General features: G+C 46.5%; 1 protein-coding gene and 1 pseudogene across 5 annotated transcripts in view; both read left to right on the top strand.

Moving 5' to 3' along the window:
- Positions 1–22,498, top strand: part of LOC126284041 (bifunctional heparan sulfate N-deacetylase/N-sulfotransferase) — a 1,095,215-nt gene that overhangs the window by 791,434 nt on the left and 281,283 nt on the right. The window lies entirely within an intron of this gene.
- On the top strand, positions 1,959–2,077 carry LOC126285692 (5S ribosomal RNA; annotated as a pseudogene).

Raw genomic sequence — 22,498 nt, 5'->3', positions numbered from 1 at the left:
GTTGAACAATGTATTCAAGAGAAAGAGCTACATGAGTAAGTTAGTAATGCGTTGCTCCGCCCCTGATTCTTATGGAAGCAGTTATTCGGCTTGACATTCATTGATAAAGTTTTTGGACGTCCTCCTCAGTGGTATCAAGCCAAATTCTGTCCAGATGGTGCGTTAGACCCTGCCCGTAATGTTCAAAATGGAGAGAGATCCAGCAAAAAATGGTTCAAATGGCTCTGAGCACTTTGGGACTTAATATGTGAGGTCATCAGTCCCCTACTTAACTAATCTTAAGAACATCACACGCGCCTTAAGTTGAGCAGAGGTAACATGCAGGGTGGTCCATTGATAGTGACCGGTCCAAATGTCTCACGAAATGAGCATCAAAAGAAAAAACTACGAAGAACGAATCTCGTCTAGCTTGAATGTGGGGATACCAGTTGGCGCTGTGGTTGGCCCGCTTGATGGCGCTGCCAAACGGATAGCTGCGTGTTTTTAAAGTAGGACCCCCCCCCCACACACACACATTTCTTATTACATATTCGTGTAGTACGTAAAGAAATATGAATGTTTTGGTTGGACAACTTTTTCCCTGTAACTATTCAAAGGATGGAATATTCACAGTATCAAAATGATACTGAATATAGGCAGTGCTACGATTAAGGCAGTGGTAATACGGAGCGAATTTTACGATTGTGCCCGTATTTAGCCGTTACTTTGGAATCAGTAGTCGATAGCCATAATTGTTTAATGACAATCCATTTAGTTCGCAGACAGTTCAGTTCATAAATAAAAGTGATAATAATATCAGTAGTTGCCAGAATAAGTACGTTGCAAATACTCCAGTGAGTGATGGGGTGAACCTTTCGCGAAAGCTAAAATTACGACCTGTGCTACAGTCAAGGCCGCACCCAGCGCCCGGTGACTCGGAATCCAGTATCCAGTATAAAAGTTTTGTCCATACTTGGTGCATGTAACGATATTTACTATGCAACAAACAGCTACAAGACCAACTGGTCACAAAATATCAGTTTTATAAGAGCTGCCAATTGAGAAACAAGTAGTGACTGTACGCAGTTTGTCGTCAGAAACGCAAACTGAATTTACGTAAAACCGTGAACTTTCGATCGCAAACTCGTGCCACATAAACAAGGCTTTCCATACGCCTCGCGAAATATTGGTACGTACGCGGGAACAGTAGGTTATCTTTGGTAAAATTACTGCGCGTGTTCACCGGTTGTTCTGCTCGTGTAGTTCCATCCGGCTGGGCATCGCTTCCGAGCCTAAAAGTGGCTTTTCGAAAGCTGTTGTGTTCAGACTGCTCTATCAGCTCCTTCAGTTGCCCGCAACCTTTTGAATCGTTCCGAGTGTAGGACCGCACGCCCTCGGAGTTTTGTCGGTCAACCACACCGTGGCACGTGACGCCTCTCGTGCAGCGGCCACCACTGGAACCCGATGACGACCTTCGTGCCACTTCACCCTTATTAAGCGAACCATCTCTTCCTCGGATCTACTCCGTCAGTCTTATCTGGTGCTGGTTCTTTCTGACAAGCAGTGTTGGAATAACAGTCAAATGAGGGTTTCTTATGCTGTCTTCTTCGTGGATGAAACCCACTTCTTTAGGATTCGGTCAGTCTGCCATCTACCTCCACAGCGATTAGTTTTATGTGGCCGTTCCTGTGTAAATCGCTTCGTGCTCGTACTCAAAGGTATTAAATGGATGCGGCTGCTTCCCCTATGCTGAGGGTGACATTTTGTGTTCCCGCCAGGAGAGAATAAGCTGGGAAGAGGCGGGGAACAAATGATTCGCAACATGGTTCACCAGCGGACGTAGAAGCCTGCTACTGGGCTTTTACCAGACTTTGATTCGTACAAGTTAAACTAATCTATTCGAGGACTGTGTAGATATATTTAGGTGTAAAACGAAACGAAACTGGAAGCGCCGATTCACTCCGTAATGCTTCTTCTCTGCCAACGGCCTTGCCTCAGTGGTAACACTGGTTCCCGTCAGATCACCGAAGTTAAGCGCTGTCGGGCTTGGCTAGCACTTGGATGGGCCACCGTCCAGGTCCGCCGAGTGCTGTTGACAAGCGGGGTGCACTCGCTCCTTGTGCGGCAAACTGAGGATCTGTTGGATCGAAAGGTAGCGGCGCCAGTCACGAAAACACAGCGGCCAGGAGAGCGACGTTCCGACCACACACCCCTTCATGTCCGCAAAGAGTGACGCCTGCAGGCCGAGGACGACACGGCGGTCGGTCGGTACTGTTAGGGTCTTCCGAGACGTGTTCGGACGGAGTTAAGTTAGCTTATTTTCTCTCTCTCAATCCTATGCCGTCCTTGGTGTTTAAATCAAACACTCGTGCTCTATGAAACTAAAAGAACCTTGATTTCTCTGCCATCTGCTACAAAACCTGCCAGACGCTACAAATCCGCTATCGAAGTTGTCATTCTTAGCATTTACAGAACTTATCAAGTAACTACACATTCCTCCCCGAGGCGCGTCCGTTGTTCCAAACTTTTGATGAGTCTCAAAACCCAGAGGGAACCAAGGCTGTGCAAAGCTGTACTCTGCGCTGCGCTACGTGATAAAGTCCAAATACTACTAATTGTGTCACGTTTAACGTTTGTTCAAAACTCCTAATCGCTTTGTGCCCTTAAATTTAGAGCATACTTAAAACCAAAAAGCGTTTTCAGTTACCCGTATGTCAGCCAGACTCCCCCCCCCCCCTCTTTAGCTAACCACCTATCCCCGTTGTCCCTCATTCCACTATTCTGAGAGGGACCTCCAAGGAGTTGCCGCAAATAATAATCATAATCATCACTATACTAGCCACACCATTACCATCCCTGAAAAGCAGTGTAACTGCTGTAAGGTCATCCTAAAAGACCATAAACAAAAAAATCGTTGAAATATGAACTACGAGCAGAATAGAGCCAAATCCTAACTGGTAATGAAACAGCTCTTGCTACCCAAGCTAAAGTGTGAGGTGTCACATTCCCCTATCCCAGGAATAAACCAGTCAACAACAAAAACACTGAATTAGTCAGTTGCTTGAAGTGGTTTTTGTCAACCGTCCTTGTCGTCATACATTAAAAATGAGTTACTTAAGAGCCCCACGGTCCGCGCGGCTGTCCCCGTCGGAGGTTCGAGTCCTCCGTCGGGCATGGTTGTGTGTGTTGTCCTTGGCTTAAGTTAGATTAAATAGAGTTTATGCTTAGGGTCCGATGACCTCAGTAGTTTGGTCTCATAAGACCTTACCACGTAAGAGCCCTATCTAATATGCGCCTTGACTGGTGTATACATAGCTCGCACATAGCATTTGTCGGGTGTCACAGCCGCTCAGTCGGTAATGTCCTTTAACTGTGTTATCGTGAGACGTGGAAAAGCGAACAGACTAGGGAACGGAGGCTATTCTCCGTCGCTCGATGAAAGGGGAAAGGCGTAGTGGAATTAAGCAATTAAGCGACGTCGACGGAATCACCAGCCTTGGACTACCTGCACTCAGGGAACAGACAACAACTCACATCATATTAGCGCTACATCAGTTTCACGGAAAGCTAAACCTCAGTTGATGATTCCGTAATTATGATGCAGGCCACTCTTTGTCTAACATTTAGGTATGGATTGTTTAAGGCAAATGGCGCTTTGACCTGCAAGAGAAAAGGGATCTGGAACAGACATGTAAGAAAAGGGACAAGCACAGATAGTTCTAACACTGGTCGTTTTTGTACTGCCAAGACTTTTTCATAAAGAAAATGTTGTCTATTTCAAGGTGTCTTAAGAGTGTGGAAGCAACGATTTCAGTGTGTGACATGATTTTTTACTGTCACAGGCGCCACCTAATACAGTTGGTTATCGATATCGGTCTTTATTGGTCTTCTTCAGATATTTTCAGGTCAGTTACAGTGCAGTTCGCCAACTTGGTCGCTGTATATCGTGGCCTTGACGTCAGTGTTTTAAAGCTGAGGCAGGCGGTTACGTCAGGCGTTAATGGCACCAGGTAACTTTCTATTAAACTTCATCGTGGTAAATGGTCACTGGAAATGCAGAGAGTTGAGAGACTACCGAAATGAGGAAGTACGAGAACAATTTCTTTTGCTCTTTCTGAATTAGTTAATTGTGTGTACATTAACTATAACCGCCATTGCAGCAATTTATCTTTACCAAGTCGAATGGTTCAAATGGCTCTGAGCATTATGGGACTTAACTTCTGAGGTCATCAGTTCCCGAGAACTTAGAACTACTTAAACCTAACTAACCTAAGGACATCACACACATCCATGCCTGAGGCAGGATTCGAACCTGCGACAGAAGCGGTCGCGCGGTTCCAAACTGTAGCACCTAGAACCGCTCGGTCACCCAGGCCGGCTACCAAGTCGATTACGGAGCGATTTGACGCAGTGGTTAGCACACTGGACTCACATTCGGGAAGACGACGGTTCAATCTCGCGTCCGGCCATCCTGATTTAGACTTTCCGTGATTTCCCTAAATTGCTCCAGGCAAATGCCGGGATGATTCCTATGAAGGGGCACGGCAGACTTCCTTCCCAGTTCTTCCGTAATCCGATGGGATCGATGACTCCGCTGTTTGGTCTCCTCCCACACATCAACCAAGCATCCAGTTGGATTCTGTTTTGTCCACTTCGGCACGGATTGCTTGTTATTGCACAAGCGCCACCATATGCTATTTGCTGTCTTCTGTTGGAAAGGTGGGTGGACTGCAGCACTGCCCCACCTCGTGTTGACCAGGCGGATATGACATTTGTTCGTACCACGACGTCTGCATACCTCTGTCTCGCTGGTATTTCTAAGATAACATGTCCGCTGATAACTGCCAGGAGCACTTAAGTGCAAAACCAATAAACATTGAAGAGAAGACAGCTGTTGAGCACCTCGGTACTGACCTGTATGCACCATCAAAATGGGCACAGAATGTAAGGTTTCAGCTCAACCCATCCAAAACACAGGCGATTATGTTTGGTCATTCTAGGCTCATCAGCAGGAATGATCGGAAATCCGTACTATCCTTAACCCAAATGGAGCAGGTATCAACTTCTCTCCTTCAGCAAAGAGTCTCTGTTGGAACAGTGTGTATAAAGAGGCGATTGAAATAAGGTTGGCTGATAATTTAATCAACAGAGACAATGGGTTTCCTCTTAGCAAGACGTGGAATCCTGTATTATCCCACATCAAAACTGAACGTTCTTCGGTGCGGCCTTGATTGCGATATATCGTTGCCAGCAGTGTTTCACTAAGGGCGGCGCCACCTCCTTGTCTAGGAAGGCAGAAACCGTGATGGGCGGCGCATGCGCCGTGTACTGAACGGTGGCCTATATAGGACGTCGATTTGCAACCTGGCCTCAGTTCTCAGCGGCACTCATCAGCAGAAACAGCATTTTCCTGAAGATAACGACCAGTTGGATCTCCGAAACATCGAATCAAGTTGATTTTAGGATCCGGCAGCAAACCCGAAGAGACTTTCAAGACTTATCACGCCGGGAAAGCCTACGTAATCACGGTACGTATATATCTTGGTCAAGCTTCGCTGCCCTCTGCAATTGTGGCCTCTGTTTACTGCTTTTCCCGCCAGATGCCGCTGCTCTTGGCTTCTTTCACTGTCGTGAAACGTCACTCCAAAGGCGAATTAAGCAATACACGTATTACACACTCGTCCTTTCTACAGTTATAAATTGTATACACGAACCTTGCTCGTGAATCAGTGTATCGATTAGTGAAAATGTTATTAAAATCCCTACAGTAGGTCTTGAGATTAGCCTTCACAGCAGAACTCGGCGGGGGGCTGTGATTTAGTAACATAAGGAGTGTTCAAGTGGAAAGGTGCGAAGCGTTATGAAAAACAAACCCGTTGATATTTGCATATGCCGATTCCCCAAATCGGCATGGTATGATACCCCATACTATAGTGACACATGTAAAGAATAGAAGCAACGCGTCGTCACCTCCCCTTACAAAGTTGCGTCTCCAGCAGGCAAGGTGATGTCACCGTGATTTTTGACATCCGACGTCCGACACTCATCGAATTCCTCGACCGCGGAAAAATCCGTCAGCAGTGAGGTGTACTGCGAGACACTCCATAGCCTACAAAGCTGCTCACGGAGGGAGTGGTTCTGCTCCAGGGTAACGGGCGTCCACACGCCTCCGAGGCCACACGGAGTGTAGTGGCCAAGTTCACAGGGCTGCAGGTTGACCATCCGCCCTACAGGCCGCACGTGTCGCCCTTGCACGTGTTTGGTCCGCTAAAAAACAAGGGCAGCCCTTCAGCTCCGACGACAAAGGACACACTGGAGGACTGGCTCCTCTCTCAGGCACAGGAGTTACGGGAACAGGGAATTCTTCGGCTCGTGAAACAGTGGGATAGTTGTGCTCTGGCCTCTAGCGACTACTTTTAACTAAAGACTTACACCCACAGTGTTGTTTCGTACTTTTCTTCTGGACGCACCTCGTATGCATAAATGGTAGTGTCAGAAAAATGTAATTTTTAGTCGCATTATATTCCGTAACTCTTACGTGCAAATTGTGCCTCATATCCAGTTACAGTGTACTGTTGTTGAAAGTCACTGGTTACTTTTCTCTTTATACTACTTCTTTGTCTGTATAGTTACTTTGCTGATGATATGTTTGGCACTTCATTCGTGTCGAACGAGGTCCCCGCGTCAGTGGTGAGACTGCAGAGTCGTATTTGGAGGACAGCAGCTCACATCCTCGTCGAGCAAGTCACATTTAGGGTTAACACGATTTTCTTAAACAGTCTTAAGGCAATTTCCCGCATGCCACCTTTGAAAGGACACGTCCTATTTCCTTCCCCATATTACTCCTAATACGAGCTTTTGCTCTGACGCTAATGACATAATCGTCGATAGCACGTTAAACCTTAACCTTCCTCTCTGCTTTGTACGTTCTGTATAAAGTGTTTTCTCCTGCCACGGGTGAGAAAGAACACGATAAAAGGAGCGCAGACGTCACAATAAACTTTTGTCCGCCTTCTGCGAGATAGCTGCGGCTGTGTGGTTATGAGCTGTCACAGACTCCAGCATGAGACATTGCCCAGGTTCGTAAAAATACACTTGAAACGTGAACATTTGAATCTAGTTCTGACTTGTCTTATGTATTCCAGGCCTGCGATGCCATGGAGAAGTATGCAGCGTTGCTTCAACATTCGTGACGATAGTAATAAATAAAGAAATCTGCAGACGACAGTTTCATAAGACGACTTGCTTCATTGCTGGCTCTGAGCACTATGGGAGTCAACATCTGTCATCAGTCCCCTAGAACTTAGAACTACCTAAACCTGACTAACCAAAGGACATCACACAACACCCAGTCATCACGAGGCAGGGAAAATCCCTGACCCCGCCGGGAATCGAACCAGGGAACCCGGGCGTGGGAAGCGAGAACGCTACCACACGACCACAAGCTGCGGACGCTTGCTTGATTCCTGTTGATGATCGCAAAAGTATCGTATCTACTCCTCGTCCTGCAATTTTTCAGATAAATTAGGACTTACCTGAAAGATCTGTTTCTTTGATACTGAATCTATCCACACTTACATCTACATCTACACGACTAACGCTGCAGTGCCTGTCAGAGGACCACTTTCCCTCTGAATCTCTACCGTTGCAGTCTGGATAACCGCCCGCGGAAAAGAAACATTTAAATCTTTCCTTGCGAGCTCTGATTTCTCTTGTTTAAGACGACCATTTCCCCCTGTGTAGATGGATCTCAACAAAATATTTTTGCGTGCGAAGGAGAATATAGGAGATTGAAATTTCGTGAAAATATCTCGCCCTAATGAGAAGCGGCTTTTGTTTCAATTATTGCCACCCCAACCCGCGTGTCGTATCCGTGACACACCCTCCCCTATTTCGCGATAATACTTAAAGTTTTTCTGTCCCTCCGTCAATTATATCTGCTACGGCGTAAAGTGAAGCGCCGGCGCGCCAGTCGGGAACGAGAGGAAGAGAAGGCTGTGAGAAGTCAGCCAATCGCACGCTGACCGGACCTGCCTCCAGAACGACAACGCGGCAGCAGCGGCCCCTGTGTGAAGAGGAGGACTGCTGACGGCCCAGTTCAATGGCAGCTTCAGGATCAGCGACTTGGGTAGCAAAAAAAATAGGTTCAAAGGCTGTGAGCACTAAGGGACTTAGCATCTGAGGTCATCAGTCCCCTAGAACTTAGAACTACTTAAGCGTAACTAACCTAAGGACATCACACACATCCATGCGCGAGGCAGGATTCGAAACTGTGACCGTAGCGGTCGCGCGGTTCCAGACTGAAGCGCCCAATACCGCTCGGCCAAAGCGGACGGCTCTTGGATAGCAACGTGAGCGCTGGTCACTTCGCTTGTGCTCTCTATGCAGCACAGACTTGGGATTGTCTATACTGAGGAAAACTGATTATTTCGTATGGCGGACTTTTTTTGTGACACACCTGTGTAGCTGCGAAAGTATTGTTAATTTCTTGTTTTAATAAAACTCGTTAGTGCCACTTGTTGATTGTGTGTCTCGCGATCCGTGTACGCGGGATTCCTAGATACTACAATATCTCTTAAAGATCTCATACTGTCCTGTAGTATTCTAGCACAGCACGGACAAGCTTAGTGTAGGCAGTCTCTGTAGAAGACCTGTTGCGTCTTCTAAGGCTTCTGCCAGTAAAACGCGGGTTTTGCTTTGCTTTAGGCACAACATTATCTACGTGACCATAGCAGCTTGAGTTGTTCGTTATTGTAATACTAGGTATTTAGTTGAAATGACAACCGTTAGGTTTGTACGAATATCGTATAACCTAATTTTAGCTGATTCTTTTTAGTACTCGTGCAGGGCGCTTCACACTGTTGATTATCTAGAGTCAGTTGTCACTTTTCGCACCACCCAATATCCTGTTTAAATTACTTTGCAGTTGGTTTTGATTGCACCTTGCGGCCGTCAGTTTTTAGGGACGTAAGGGGGGGGGGGGGAGGGGGGCTACACGCCCGTAACGTGTCGTGTAACGTGCTGTAGATGCCGCAGCTGAGTCCAGAAGTCGTATGTTACTATTATAAAATTGGGAAAGAAAATGCTACGCAGCCTTCAGAGTGTGGTAAAATTGTGGAGTAATATTGGTACAAGAGAACTACCCACGGGAAAAGAAGACGTACAAAAGCACACAAAGCAAATAAAGGGGGGGGGGGGGGGGATTGTTCTAGCCGGTAGGCAAAATCACTCGATGTACCGAGAGAGAACTAATTTCAATGAAATGAGTTAACAAGCCGTGAGGCTAATAGAGACGAGAAGGAGGGCGGGTTGTTTACCACGGAAGCGCCGTCGTGCTGCTGGTGGGCTCTTCTCAGATCTTGTTTAAAGCGGGCGAGAAAATGGCGTGCGTCTTGTTGAGCTGCAACCGGATAACTGTCACGAGTTCCCGGCACACGCCTGGCTCCCAGGTGATGGGGGCCAGCACGTGCTGTAGCTGAGGCGGCGGCAGACCTGGTGGACCAACCGACCGAGACTAGACACTACTCCAGAGCGGGACTTCGGACCGTGTCTCCCTCGCTTTTGTTTCCTTATTCGGTCTGCCTCCCTTGCAAAACCACCTCACAGGGCAGGCGGCACTGACCTCTCCTACTGTTCCACGCTGTGGGAGACAGTTGCTAGCCCACAGTGGCGCCAATCCAGGCACACGGAAAAAAATGGTGTCCTACCGCGACGGCGTTGCTGGAAGGAAGTCTGAAGGCGATAGCTCCTTCCTTCCTTTTTAACCAACACGACATCTTGGGACTATTATAATAAATTGATTTCCAGCAACCACAAAATAACCTAGACCTTTTCATCCTTTGATGCTCTTCCCTGGCATTTGTGGCGGGCAAATTATTTGCCAATTATAACTACCCGCGCACTGATTCTGCACGTAGTCGACCCGTGAGTGCGGGCATTTGCTTCGTAATCTGTCCTATAGTTCGAATCTGCATTTTATATTAATTAAATATTTTTTCACTCCGCCTTGGCAAGCGCTGGCGTAACGGTCGTTGCGAGGGCGCGCGTTTGCCTGCGTGTCTGTACGCTCGTGTGTGTGTGTGTGTGTGTGTGTGTGTGTGTGTGTGTGTGTGCGCCTCGAAAGTCACGTGATCTCAATTGTCAGTTTTCGCTAATATTCTGAAGGTGCTCTCACATAAATGTACTTTTTAAATCTCGTTTTATCCACATAGCCATACTCAAGAGCCACAGAAACTGGTACACCTAACTAATATCGTGTAAGGACCCCACGAGCACGTAGAAGTGGCGCAACAGGACGTGACAAGAATTCGACTAATGTCTGAATTAGTGCTGGAGGGAGCTGACATCATGAATCCTGCAAGGTTGTCCATAAATCCGTAAGAGCACGAGGCGGCAACAAATCTCTTCTGAACAGCACATTGCAAGGCATCCTAGACACGCTCAAAAATTTCCATGTCTGGCGAGTCCGGTGGCCAGCGAAAGTAAACTCGGAAAAGTCTTCCTGGAGCCACTCTCTAGCAATTTTGGACCTGTGGGGTGTCGCATTGTCCCGATGAAATTGCGCAAGTACGTCGGAATGCAAAATGGACATGAATGATGCAGGTAATCACACAGGATGCTTACGTACGTATCACCTGTCGAAGTCGTTTCTAGACGTGTCATGGGTCCCATATCACTCCAACTGCACACGCCCCACAGTATTACAGAGCCTCTACCAGCTTGAACAGTCCCGCGCTGACATGCAGGGTCCATGAATTCATGAGGATGTCTCCATTCCCGTACACATCCATCCGCTCGACCAGGCTGCATGTTTCCACTCATCGATAGTCCAATGTCGGTGTTGACGGGACCATGCGAGGCGTAAAGCTTTGTGTCGTGCAGTCATCAAGGGTACACGAGTGGGCCTCCGGTGCCGAAAGCCCATGTCGATGATGTTTCGTTCAATGGTTCACACGCTAACACTTGTGATGGCCTAGCACTGAAATCTGCAACAATTTGCGGAAGGGCCGCACTTCTGCCACGTTGGATGATTCTCTTCGGTCGTCTTTCGTCCCGTTCTCGCAGGATCTGTTTCCAGCCGCAGCGATGTCGGAGATCTGATGTTTTACCCGATTCCTGATATTCGCGATACACTTGTGAAATGGTCGTACGGGAAGATACCCACTTAATCGCTACCACGGAGATTCTGTGTCCCATCACTCTTGCGCCGACTGTAACATCACGTTCAAACTCACTTAAATCTTTATAACTACCCATTGTAGCACCAGTAACCGATCTAACTACTTAGCCAGATACCTGTTGTCTTATATAGTCGCTGCCGACCGCAGCGCCGTGTTCTGCCTGTTTACACATCTCTATATTTGTACCAGGTTCTTTTGCGTTTCAATTGTATGTTAGAATGTTTTACAGCTAGCTGCGGAACTGGCATTGGTCGTGTTCTCAATAATGGATAGTGTATTTGAGGTTTTGGAGCTACATGAAAATGACTCAGTCATCTGAAATTCCTCTTCACTTAACGATAACAACCGGAATAAAATGCTCGGAAACAAATCAAAATAAATAAGTATATGAAACACACTTGCTGAGTTGAAGAAGAGGAATTCCTCATTAATGGCGTCAGTTAGAGATTGCTTGCATAGAGCAGGGGATAGATTGGAAAGCGAGGCTGTCATTGAAGAGCAACACAAGTGTTTGCTGAGGGCACTGCAGGATTTCTACTGGGTGAACGTCGTCCGAGGCAGACGATAAGTAAACTTCCATTTTTGTGTGGCACAGTGGGGAAATCCACGCCCGTCTTCACTGTTTTTCTTTCTCTAATCCACATTCTGTCGCAAGCCGTGACTAAGAAAGCAGTTGAAGCAGGATCACTACAACATATCTTCCTGCACGGTACAACTGCAGCTAGGCGAATATTCGTTGTTGCCAGAGTGCTCGGCGCTTGACAACGTGCACCTGATCACACTGGTGGAAAATGAAAAAGAACACATTGGCGCAAGTCACTAAGACCCTGCGTGCTTGAACGGGACACTACGCTAGTGCGGTGCATGCGATGATCAGGCGCGCAGCTCCGCGGACACAGCAGAAACCGCGTCGTCGGCCGTGGAACGTTGCTAGCTGCGCCGCTGTTGGTCGCCGCCAGAACCGGTGGCAGCCAGTTCCCCTCGGCATGCGAAGCTCCGCCTGTGTCTGCAACGTTGTTAGCCTGCCGTGAACCGTTTCGGCAATTGACGCGGTTTGAGCGAGGGCATACAGTCGGCCTGGGGGAGGCAGGGTGGACGGACCGCTGGAAGTTCGTAACACCTGGGCGTGAGATCTGCACAGTACATCGATGTTGTCGCCAGTGGCCAGGAGAAGCTTCACACGCCTGTCGACCTGGTTCCGGACAGCGGCGAAGCACAGATGCACGCCGAGGTAGTCGGATTCAAATGGCTCTGAGCTCTATGGGACTTAACAGCTCAGGTCATCAGTCCCCTAGAACTTAGAACCACTTAAACCTAAGGACATCACACACATCCGAGGCAGGATTTGAACCTGCGGCTGCAGCGGTCGCGCGGTTCCAGACTGAAGCGCCTAGAACCGCTCGGTCACTCCGGCCTACAGGACCGCACCACCACTTCACAACAGCTTAGGGACACCGTTGCTGCAGGGGTATCAGCGAGAAGCATCCGCAACCGCCTCCGTGAAGCAGGGCTAAGGTCCCGTCTTCAGTTCACGTCGTAACATCGTTCAGCCCTACTCCAGCGGCGTCGCGTCAGGCGTTTACGGAAGGACCAATGGAGTCGTGTCGTCTTCATCGATGACAGTCGCTTGTGGCTCGGTGCCAGTGATGGTAGTATGCGTGTGTGGCGTCGTGCAGGTGAGCGCCAAAGTCAGGACCGTATGCGACGGGGGCACAAAGGGCCAGGATCCGGTATAATGGTGTGGAGAGCAACAACCTACACCGGCCCTACTCCTCTGGTGATCGTCGAGGGAACATTGGACAGTGCACGGCACATTCAGACCGTCATACAACCCATCATACTACCGTTCATGGTCCGGAAGGGTGACGGGCTTCTCCAACAGGACAATTCACGTCCACACGTATCCCGTAATACCCAACGTGCTCTCGAAGCACCTGTTTTAAGGATTGACATACAAAAACAACTTCATAGTCCAGCAGCAACAGAATTCGTGCTTCTTTACCTTATTTGTGAATCTGAGGAAGTTACGTTTGCACTGGGTTGCTTTTACAAGAAACTATTAACATATTTGTGCTCTTCTTTAGGTATCTTGGTTGACTATGGGGTGAGGGGCACTGAATGTTAATGAAATATCTTGCGATTGTACACGTTGGAGGAGGAGCTGGGGGACAGAACAAGAGGCAAAATAGAGATACTTGTTTTATCAAATAATTTTTTTTATCTTATAAAGTTTCTCATTTCATTTGCAAGAGGGGAATATTTATCTTTTCTAATGTGCATGTTTAAAAAAGTTTAAGCTCAGCAGTATTTTCGATGTATGAAGCTATTTTCTTTCCTGACTGTAATCTAATGACTGGCAACAGTTGGACATTTACACATGTAAATTCGTTCACATTTCCAGTGACTATGTGAAACGAAAATAAATAAATAAATAAATAAATAAATAAAAGAAACGAGTTGATTGTAAGGGGATTTGGGGTAAGATTCGATAGCAAAATGGGTCAAGTACATATAGTTACTTGAATGTAAAATTTCCGAAGCTCGCAATGCGGCAAAGCATCTTCTCATATTGATCTACGTTTGTTTCGACAGGATTCAGTAATACAGAACTATGATCTTCATTTGTAGCTTTACGATAGTAAGAAAATCTTTCACCTAAACAAAACTGCAGAATCCAAAACAATACCAAACATTTTGTCCGGAAGTAAGAGATTTATAGTGATAAGCACGCCCAGGCGTTTCTGCCTGCAACAGACGTGGCGTTCGCCGTGCCGAGCTGACGTGACGTCACGAACAAGCGCTGAGGCCTTCCTTAGAGTCGGTGTTGGATGCACCCAGAGACACCGCGACGCCCCATGGCAGCCAAAGCGTCCCAACTTAGTGAATGCCGGCGACCGCAGCAGAGCAGAGCAGGCCCCACGCCGGGAGCGAGGCGGCCGCGCTGATAAGGCTGGCCCGCCTGGCCTGTTGCAAGCAGGCGGCTGCCCGCTGCGACAGCCAGGCACAACACCTGTGCTTCGTCTGTGTACCGGGCAGCTGTCTCTCTTTCCTCCTCCAGCCTTACACTTTAAGATTATTTCTGTACACCTAAGGCTAGTCCGTGGAGAAAAACGAAAAATTTCCTGGTCTTTGCGGACAGTAAGCTAAACTTTTAAAAGCGACATCGAATGCTTACAATTGCTATCGTTTACATTGGTTTGTAACAAAGATTTTACGAAAGGGAGCTATACAGGGTGTTTCAAAAAGGTACGGCCAAACTTTCAGGAAGCATTCCTCACACACAAATAAAGAAAAGATGTTATGTGGAGATGTGTCGGGAAACGCTTAATTTCCATGTTACAGCTCATTCTAGTTTCGTCAGTATGTACTGTACTTCCTGGATTCAGTCAGTGCAATGTTTACAAATGTGGAGTTGGCAGATATCCATTTGATGTATGGATTAGCACGGGGCAATAGCCATGGCGCGGTACGTTTGTATCGAGACAGATTTCCAGAATGAAGGTGTCCCGACACGAAGACGTTCGAAGCAATTGATCGGCGTCTTAGGGAGCACGGAACATTCCAGCCTATGACTTGCAACTGGGGAAGACCTAGAACGCCGAGGACACCTGCAATGGACTAGGCAATTCTTCGTGCAGTTGACGATAACCCTAATGTCAGCGTCAGAGACGTTGGTGCTGTACAAGGTAACGTTGACCACGTCACTGTATGGAGAGTGTTACGGGAGAACCAGTTGTTTCCGTACCATGTACAGCGAGTGCAGGCACTATCAGCAGCTGATTGGACTCCACGGCTACACTTCTGCGAATGGTTCATCCAACAATGTGCCAATCCTCATTTCAGTGCAGATGTTCTCTTTACGGATGATGCTTCATCCCAACGTGATCAACTTGTAAATTTTCACAATCAGCATGTGTGGGCTGACGAGAATCACGTCATCAACACAGATTTTCTGTGAACGTTCGGGCAGGCATTGTTGGTGATGTCTTGATTGGGCCCCATGTTCTTCCACCTACGCTCAATGGAGCACATTATCATGACTTCATACGGGATACTCTACCTGTGCTGCTAGAACAAGTACCTTTACAAGTACGACACAACATGTGGTTCATGCACGATGGAGCTGCTGCACATTTCAGTCGAAGTGTTCGTACGCTCTTCAAAAACAGATTCGGTGACCGACGGATTGGTAGAGGTGGACCAATTCTATGGCCTCCACGCTCTCCTGACCTCAGCCCTCTTGACTTTCATTTATGGGGGCATTTGAAGCTCTTGTCTACGCAACCTCAGTACCAAATGTAGAGACTCTTCGTGCTGTATTGTGGACAGCTGTGATACAATACGCCATTGTCCAGGGCTGCATCAGCGCATTAGGGATTCCATGCGACGGAGGCTGGATGCATGTATCCTTGCTAACATAGGACATTTTGAACATTTCCTGTAACAAAGTGTTTGAAGTCAGGCTGGTACGTTTTGTTGCTTTGTGTTTCCATTCCACGATTAATGTGATTTGAAGAGAAGTAATAAAATGAGCTCTAACAAGGAAAGTAAGCGTTTCCGGACACATGTCCACATAACATATTTTCTTTCTTTGTGTGTGAGGAATGTTTCCTGAAAGTTTGGCCGTACCTTTTTGTAACACCCTGTATAGTGCAGTGAAAATCGGCAGTAACCAAAAAATTACACCACAATTGCCTTCATTTAATTTCCTGAGGACACTGGGAACTATGGAACTGTACATTCGAGAACAGTATACTTACGATTCTCTTGTGACGTACAGATATTTACTGAAGAGTGTCGTGTTCTTTAAGAAGAGAAAGTGACTAGTAGCCCTAAACAGCAAAACGCTTGACCTTTCGCATAAAGACGTCATTTACTTACATAATAACGTGAAGCTTTTTTCAGTATACTTGCAGCTAAAACATTGCATGTGGAACGTAGGAAACGTGCGTGGAATGCAATAGCTACGTTATTTAACGTACCAAGTAACCCAACACAGCTACACTGAAGAGCCAAACAAACTGGTACATCCGACTAATATCGAGCTGGCAGAAGCGTCGCAACACGACGTGGCATGGACTCGACTAATGTCTGTAGTAATGCTGGAGGAAAGTCACTCCATGAATCCTGCAGGGCTGTCCATAAATCCGTAAGAGTACGAGGGTGTCGAGATATCTTCTGAACAGCACCTTGCAAGCCATCCCAGATGTGCTCAATAATGTTCATGGCTGGGGAGTCTGCTGGCCAACGGAAGTTGGCAAGCTAGCTGATAGAGCCCACCGTGCTGCATTGCAGCGCCTCATCCCTAGCGTTCGTCTCTGTCTTCTCTCGTGCATTACGGAGGTTTCATTGATTACACTTTTGTATTATTTCAAGTGCCGCTCAAGTTTTTATATTTTATGCTGTATTACGTTTTAGAGTAAAATGTTCAGGAAACCCACTGGTGATAGTATACACGGCTCAAAAGAATCCGGAGAACATTTCTTTTGGCGTCTGCTATACTCCACTCAGCAGTAACTGAGGTCTGTGTATGTTACCAATTTACACCATCTCACATATAAAGTACAGAACAGAACACCATTACTTCCTCGATCGTTTACATAAAGAGAACTGAAATTTTCCACAAATGTCGAAAACAAAGTGGAAGCAATCATTCATCGCGTCATCCTGGGTGCTCTTCATTGGATTTCGAGAGCTTCATTAAGGCGTACGACCTCCAGTAGCATTTATCACTGCCTGGCACCTGCATAGCATGCTCCGTGTAACTCTACCCAGGTCACCCTGTAGTATTCGTTCCCATTCTTCATTGAGAGCCCACCAGAGTTCCTGAGGACTCTGTGGTGGAACAGGACGCTCAAGAACACGTCTTTCAAGCTCATCCCACCGATGCGCGATTGGGTTTTGGTCGTGACTCGGCGCTGCCCATTCCATTACCTCAGTGCTCAGACTTCGCAAGACATCCCTTATGACGTCCGCTTCATAGGAAGGAAGGAATTCAGGGCCACCACCGCATGCAGCAGCCATCACACGGTCCAGATGGATCTGCTCGATGTACCGCCTGGCGGTAAGGCGACCGTGGACAAGAGTCGTATGGCTGTCAACACTGGAGCCTCCCCACGTCATCACAGAACCTCGGAAATCCGTCGATTTGCTGCAAAACCTTTGGCAGGTACTCCTCACCTCGGATCCCTGCACGCAAACATGGCGACCACCTGGCTTCAGAGGAATAACATGTTTCAACAGTCACGAAGTTACCAGTTGACACAGGAACGGCAGAACTGAAGGCGACCCTCAAAATTATGTTTCGTCAACCGGGGTACTCCGAACCGTACGTTTGGGTTGTAATGTACTCTTTCATAACCTCATAACCATTGCAGTCTGATCGGATGCAATGGCTCCAGTGACCCTTCTGCTACCGTCTTGTAGTGCTCTGGCGGGGTCCGTATGACGCCGCAATGCAGAGATGGCCAGATATCGGTCTTCCGTGGCGTTGAAGTGCGCTGGTGACCATGTACAACTCGTCTTCTTTACCGACCTGTGCCTCTGTGGCGTGCCCACAGCCTTTGGTTGACACAGGGATATGCATTGGCGTCTGCAGCAACCTGACCGGATGTCCGTCCATGTTTTTCCTGTGAAACTGACGCCCTTGGAACGTGCGCTGCATTAAGATGTCGCATTGCGTGTGCTTGGTTGAATACAACGTCCGCAAATGACAAGTGCCAACATACCTCTATAACACAGCCAATAAATGGACAATAATTGTAATTGTTGCCTATGTGGGAGGCGAAGACTTCAAGCCATGCAATAAGACCACATCTCCAGAATGAGATTTTCACTCTGCAGCGGAGTGTGCGCTGATATGAAACTAATGGCAGATTAAAACTGTGTGCCCGACCGAGACTCGAACTCGGGACCTGTGCCTTTCGCGGGCATGCTTCGGTAGCTCAGAGCACTTGCCCACGAAAGGCAAAGGTCCCGAGTTCGAGTCTCGGTCGTGTACACAGTTTTAATCTGCCAGGAAGTTTCAAGACCACATCTAATAGATTTTACACACCGGACGTTGTTACACGTGTTCTCCTAATTCTTTTGAACAGTGTATTTGTTGTTCAAGCAAATACGGACACAATAGTGAGTTTTATGAGGTAAATCACGCAACGTAGGATATTCACCTCTCGTCCATACTACTTACCAAATCACATTTGATTATCATAACGAGTTTTCCTTTCCAGAGACGTTTATCGGTTCTGTCGCTGCGTCTTCTGTTTTAATCACAGAACTGATTTATAGCTGACTGTGCCGTGATGTTGAGAGAGAGAGAGAGAGAGAGAGAGAGAGAGAGAGAGAGAGAGAGCTAGTTTTATTACTCTCCACAAAATAAATACTACACAGTAAACCTGTTATAAGTATAAATGCTTCGTCACAATGAAAGAAAAATGTCATATTTAATAAACGCCCTTTCACTGTGGAAATCAGTCGGCCACCGGTTTTGCAATTATTAATATGGTTTTGATATATTCGTTATTTTATGAACACAGCTCAATAACGTTGGTGTTTTCATCCAGCTGCGCTTGTAATATAATTACATGGAAATTTAGTAGGAAACAGAGCGTAAATATTATGATATTATTTGGAATTGTAGATCGTCGAAATACAAAGGTTAATTTAAAAGCCCCACTTAATATTCATCAGGCTGTATCATCCAAGGCTACTTTTTTTTTTTTTTTTAGCACGCATAGATCGGAACGAGTAGCGGAATATCTTAAATGGCATGAAGAGGCACGATTGATTCAGTCGCAGGAAATAAAATGTAGTACAGAAATAAATTCCATGCTCTTGCAGTGCACCACCTATATGGGCCTATATGTGTCACAAGAAACGTGTTTTCTCCCGGTCAGGCAGCTCGTTTCCAGGGGGTCCTCGTCCCTGTCTCGATGACCCTGTGCCCACTGCAGTAGCAAGTGGTGACGAAGTCGGATTGACACGAGAAGACGTAGGCGTCGTCTGCTGCAAAGGTCCACTTTCACAGATGTTGTGTGTCCGTTCAAACGATAATAAAAGACCACGTTAAAGAGCACGAACGCCACACAGGATTTAAAACAAAATGTAGAGTTCGCTGTAGCGGAGCACGAAGAAGAGTGTGACCAGGTTATGAATTTTAAGAACATACGCTTGTTAGCCAGATATGTATTGTTTAGAAAGTCTGCGGAGCAGTAAAATATCGAAGAATGAGTGAAGTTTCTACAGCAATGACGGCTACGGTCTTTTGCCTTCATGGCTACCCGTCATGTAGGAAGTAAACATGCCGCCACTGCGAGCGAGGAACATCAACAACTACGAAGGAAACAACCGAGGTGGCGCAACAACCACTCTCCTCCTGCGCCTTCCTCTCTCTCCTTCAGTATCTGCTTTCATGATTTTCCCAACGACGGAGGCCAACCAGTTCCTGCCTGAAAATATTTTTCCCTGTAAACCCCACTTATGCAGAAAAAAATGGTTCAAATGGCTCTGAGCACTATTTGACTCAACTTCTGCGTCCCCTAGAACTTAGAACTAATTAAACCTAACTAAGAACACCAGACACATCCATGCCCGAGGCAGGACTCGAACCTGCAACCGTCGCGGTCTCGCGGTTCTAGACTGCAGCGCTTAGAACCGCACGGCCACTTCGGCCGGCTTATCCAGAAAGGAATCGCCTTTTTACGAGTGAACGCTTCAGAGTTCAGCCGTCCAGTGACACCAGTGGAACGCTGGAGAAGATCTCCAGCTACATCTGCATCAAACTTCGCGAGCCACCTAATGATGTGTGGTGGAGGGTACTTTCGGTAGCACTATCTGATCCCTCGCGAACAGTGCGTGGGAAGAATGATTGTCGTAAGCCTCTGTATTGATTCTAATTTCTCGAATTTTCTCCTCGTGCTCAATACGCTCTTCGGAAATTTCAATAGTAAACTTCTCCGTAACGTCTGCCAGTGGAGTTCGTTTAGCATCTCTGTAACACTCTCTCGCCAGCTAAACGATCATGTGACGAAACGCGCCGCTGAAGAATCGGGCGAACAAACGCCTTATAAGGCAATTGTTTCGTCGATGACTTATGTTGCCTTAAGGTTCTTCCGATGAATCTGTGTCTGGTGTCTGCTTTTCTCACTAGCTGTTTTACATGGTCATTCCACTTAAGATCTCTCTGGATAGTTACACCTAGATATTTTACGGCAGGCGCTGTCTCCAGCTATATGTCATCAATAGTGTGGCTGTACAGTAGTGGATTTCTTTTCCTGTGTATGCGCAATATGTTACATTTATTTACGTTCAGGGTCGAATGCCAGAGCCTGCACCAATCATCAGTTCTATGCAGATCATTCTGCAAATTCTTACTATCTTATGGCGTTGCTACTTTGGTATAGACAACTGCATCATCTGCGAATAGCGTTAAAGAGAATTCGACGCTTTCTATTATAGCAATAATATATATTGTAAACAGCAACGGCCCTATCACACTTCCCTGTCGCACTGCGGATATTACATTTACATCTTTCGATTTAGATCCGTTAAGAGCGAGATGGAAGCAGAGGCATAGAAACGTCCAACGCAGAAGAGGTCTGTAGAAGAATACAACGCGGCCTAATGACTCAGATTTGACCATCATGTCGAGTGAGCGATAAGAATTGACGTCCGTACGTGATCATCTCCGATCGTACGTGATAACGTACGAACTGCCATTACAACTCTGAAGTACGTAAAATGTTACAGAAAGCGAAGAGTCGTTACTGAAGACACGATCCTGCTGACACATCCGAGTCAGGCTCGGTATGTGTGATAGCGTTAACGACTGCAATATCCCGGCTAAGTGCGCGGATCTGCAATTGGTTACGCATCAGTTTCAGATCCCACAGTAGTTGCAATTAATTATGAGTTGGGGAATGAGTTTTTTTTTGTTTTTTTTTTTTTTTTGTTTTGGTCATCAGTCTATTGACTGGTTTGATGCGGCCCGCCACGAATTACTTTCCTGTGCTAACCTCTTCATCTCAGAGTAGCACTTGCAACCTACGTCCTCAGTTATTTGCTTGACGTATTCCAATCTCTGCCTTCCTCTACAGTTTTTGCACTCTACAGCTCCCTCTAGTACCATGGAAGTCATTCTCTCATGTCTTAGCAGATGTCCTATCATCCTGTCCCTTCTCCTTATCAGTGTTTTCCACGTATTACTTTCCTCTCCGATTCTGCGTAGAACATCCTCATTCCTTACCTTATCAGTCCACCTAATTTTCAACATTCGTCTATAGCACCACATCTCAAATGCTTCGATTCTCTTCTGTTCCGGTTTTCCCACAGTCCATGTTTCACTACCATAGAATGCTGTACTCCAGACGTACATCCTCAGAAATTTCTTCCTCAAATTAAGGCCGGTATTTGATATTAGTAAACTTCTCTTGGCCAGAAATGCCTTTTTTGCCATAGCGAGTCTGCTTTTAATGTCCTCCTTGCTCCGTCCGTCATTGGTTAATTTACTGCCTAGGTAGCAGAATTCCTTAACTTCATTGACTTAGTGACCATCAATCCTGATGTTAAGTTTCTCGCTGTTCTCATTTCTACTACTTCTCATTACCTTCGTCTTTCTCCGATTTACTCTCAAACCATACTGTGTACTCATTAGACTGTTCATTCCGTTCAGCAGATCATTTAATTCTTCTTCACTTTCACTCAGGATAGCAATGCCATCAGCGAATTGTATCATTGATATCCTTTCACCTTGTATTTTAATTCCACTCCTGAACCTTTCTTTTATTTCCATCATTGCTTCCTCGATGTACAGATTGAAGAGTAGGTTCGAAAGGCTACAGCCTTGTCTTACACCCTTCTTAATACGAGCACTTCGTTCTTGATCGTTGTTGTACATATTGTACATGACCCGTCTCTCCCTATAGCTTGCCCATACTTTTTTCAGTATTTCGAATAGCTTGCACCATTTTATATTGTCGAACGGTTTTTCCAGGTCGACAAATCCTATGAACGTGTCTTGATTTTTCTTTAGCCTTGCTTCCATTATTAGCCGTAACGTCAGAATTGCCTCTCTCGTGCCTTTACTTTTCCTAAAGCCAAACTGATCGTCACCTAGCGCATTCTCAATTTTCTTTCCCATTCTTCTGTATATTATTCTTGTAAGCAGCTTCGATGCATGAGCTGTTAAGCTGATTGTGCGATAATTCTCGCACTTGTCAGCTCTTGCCGTCTTCGGAATTGTGTGGATGATGTTTCTTCGCAGCTACCTTCTTTGTTCCTATGTTTTCCTTCCCAACTTCTGTGATGGCCCTTTTTAGAGATGTCCATTCCTCTTCAACTGT

This window comes from Schistocerca gregaria, chromosome 8 (genome assembly GCF_023897955.1).
Source record: "Schistocerca gregaria isolate iqSchGreg1 chromosome 8, iqSchGreg1.2, whole genome shotgun sequence".
Taxonomy (NCBI): domain Eukaryota; kingdom Metazoa; phylum Arthropoda; class Insecta; order Orthoptera; family Acrididae; genus Schistocerca; species Schistocerca gregaria.
The sequence above is the reverse complement of the archived record's forward strand: the minus strand, read 5'-3'. Positions and strand labels throughout refer to the sequence as shown.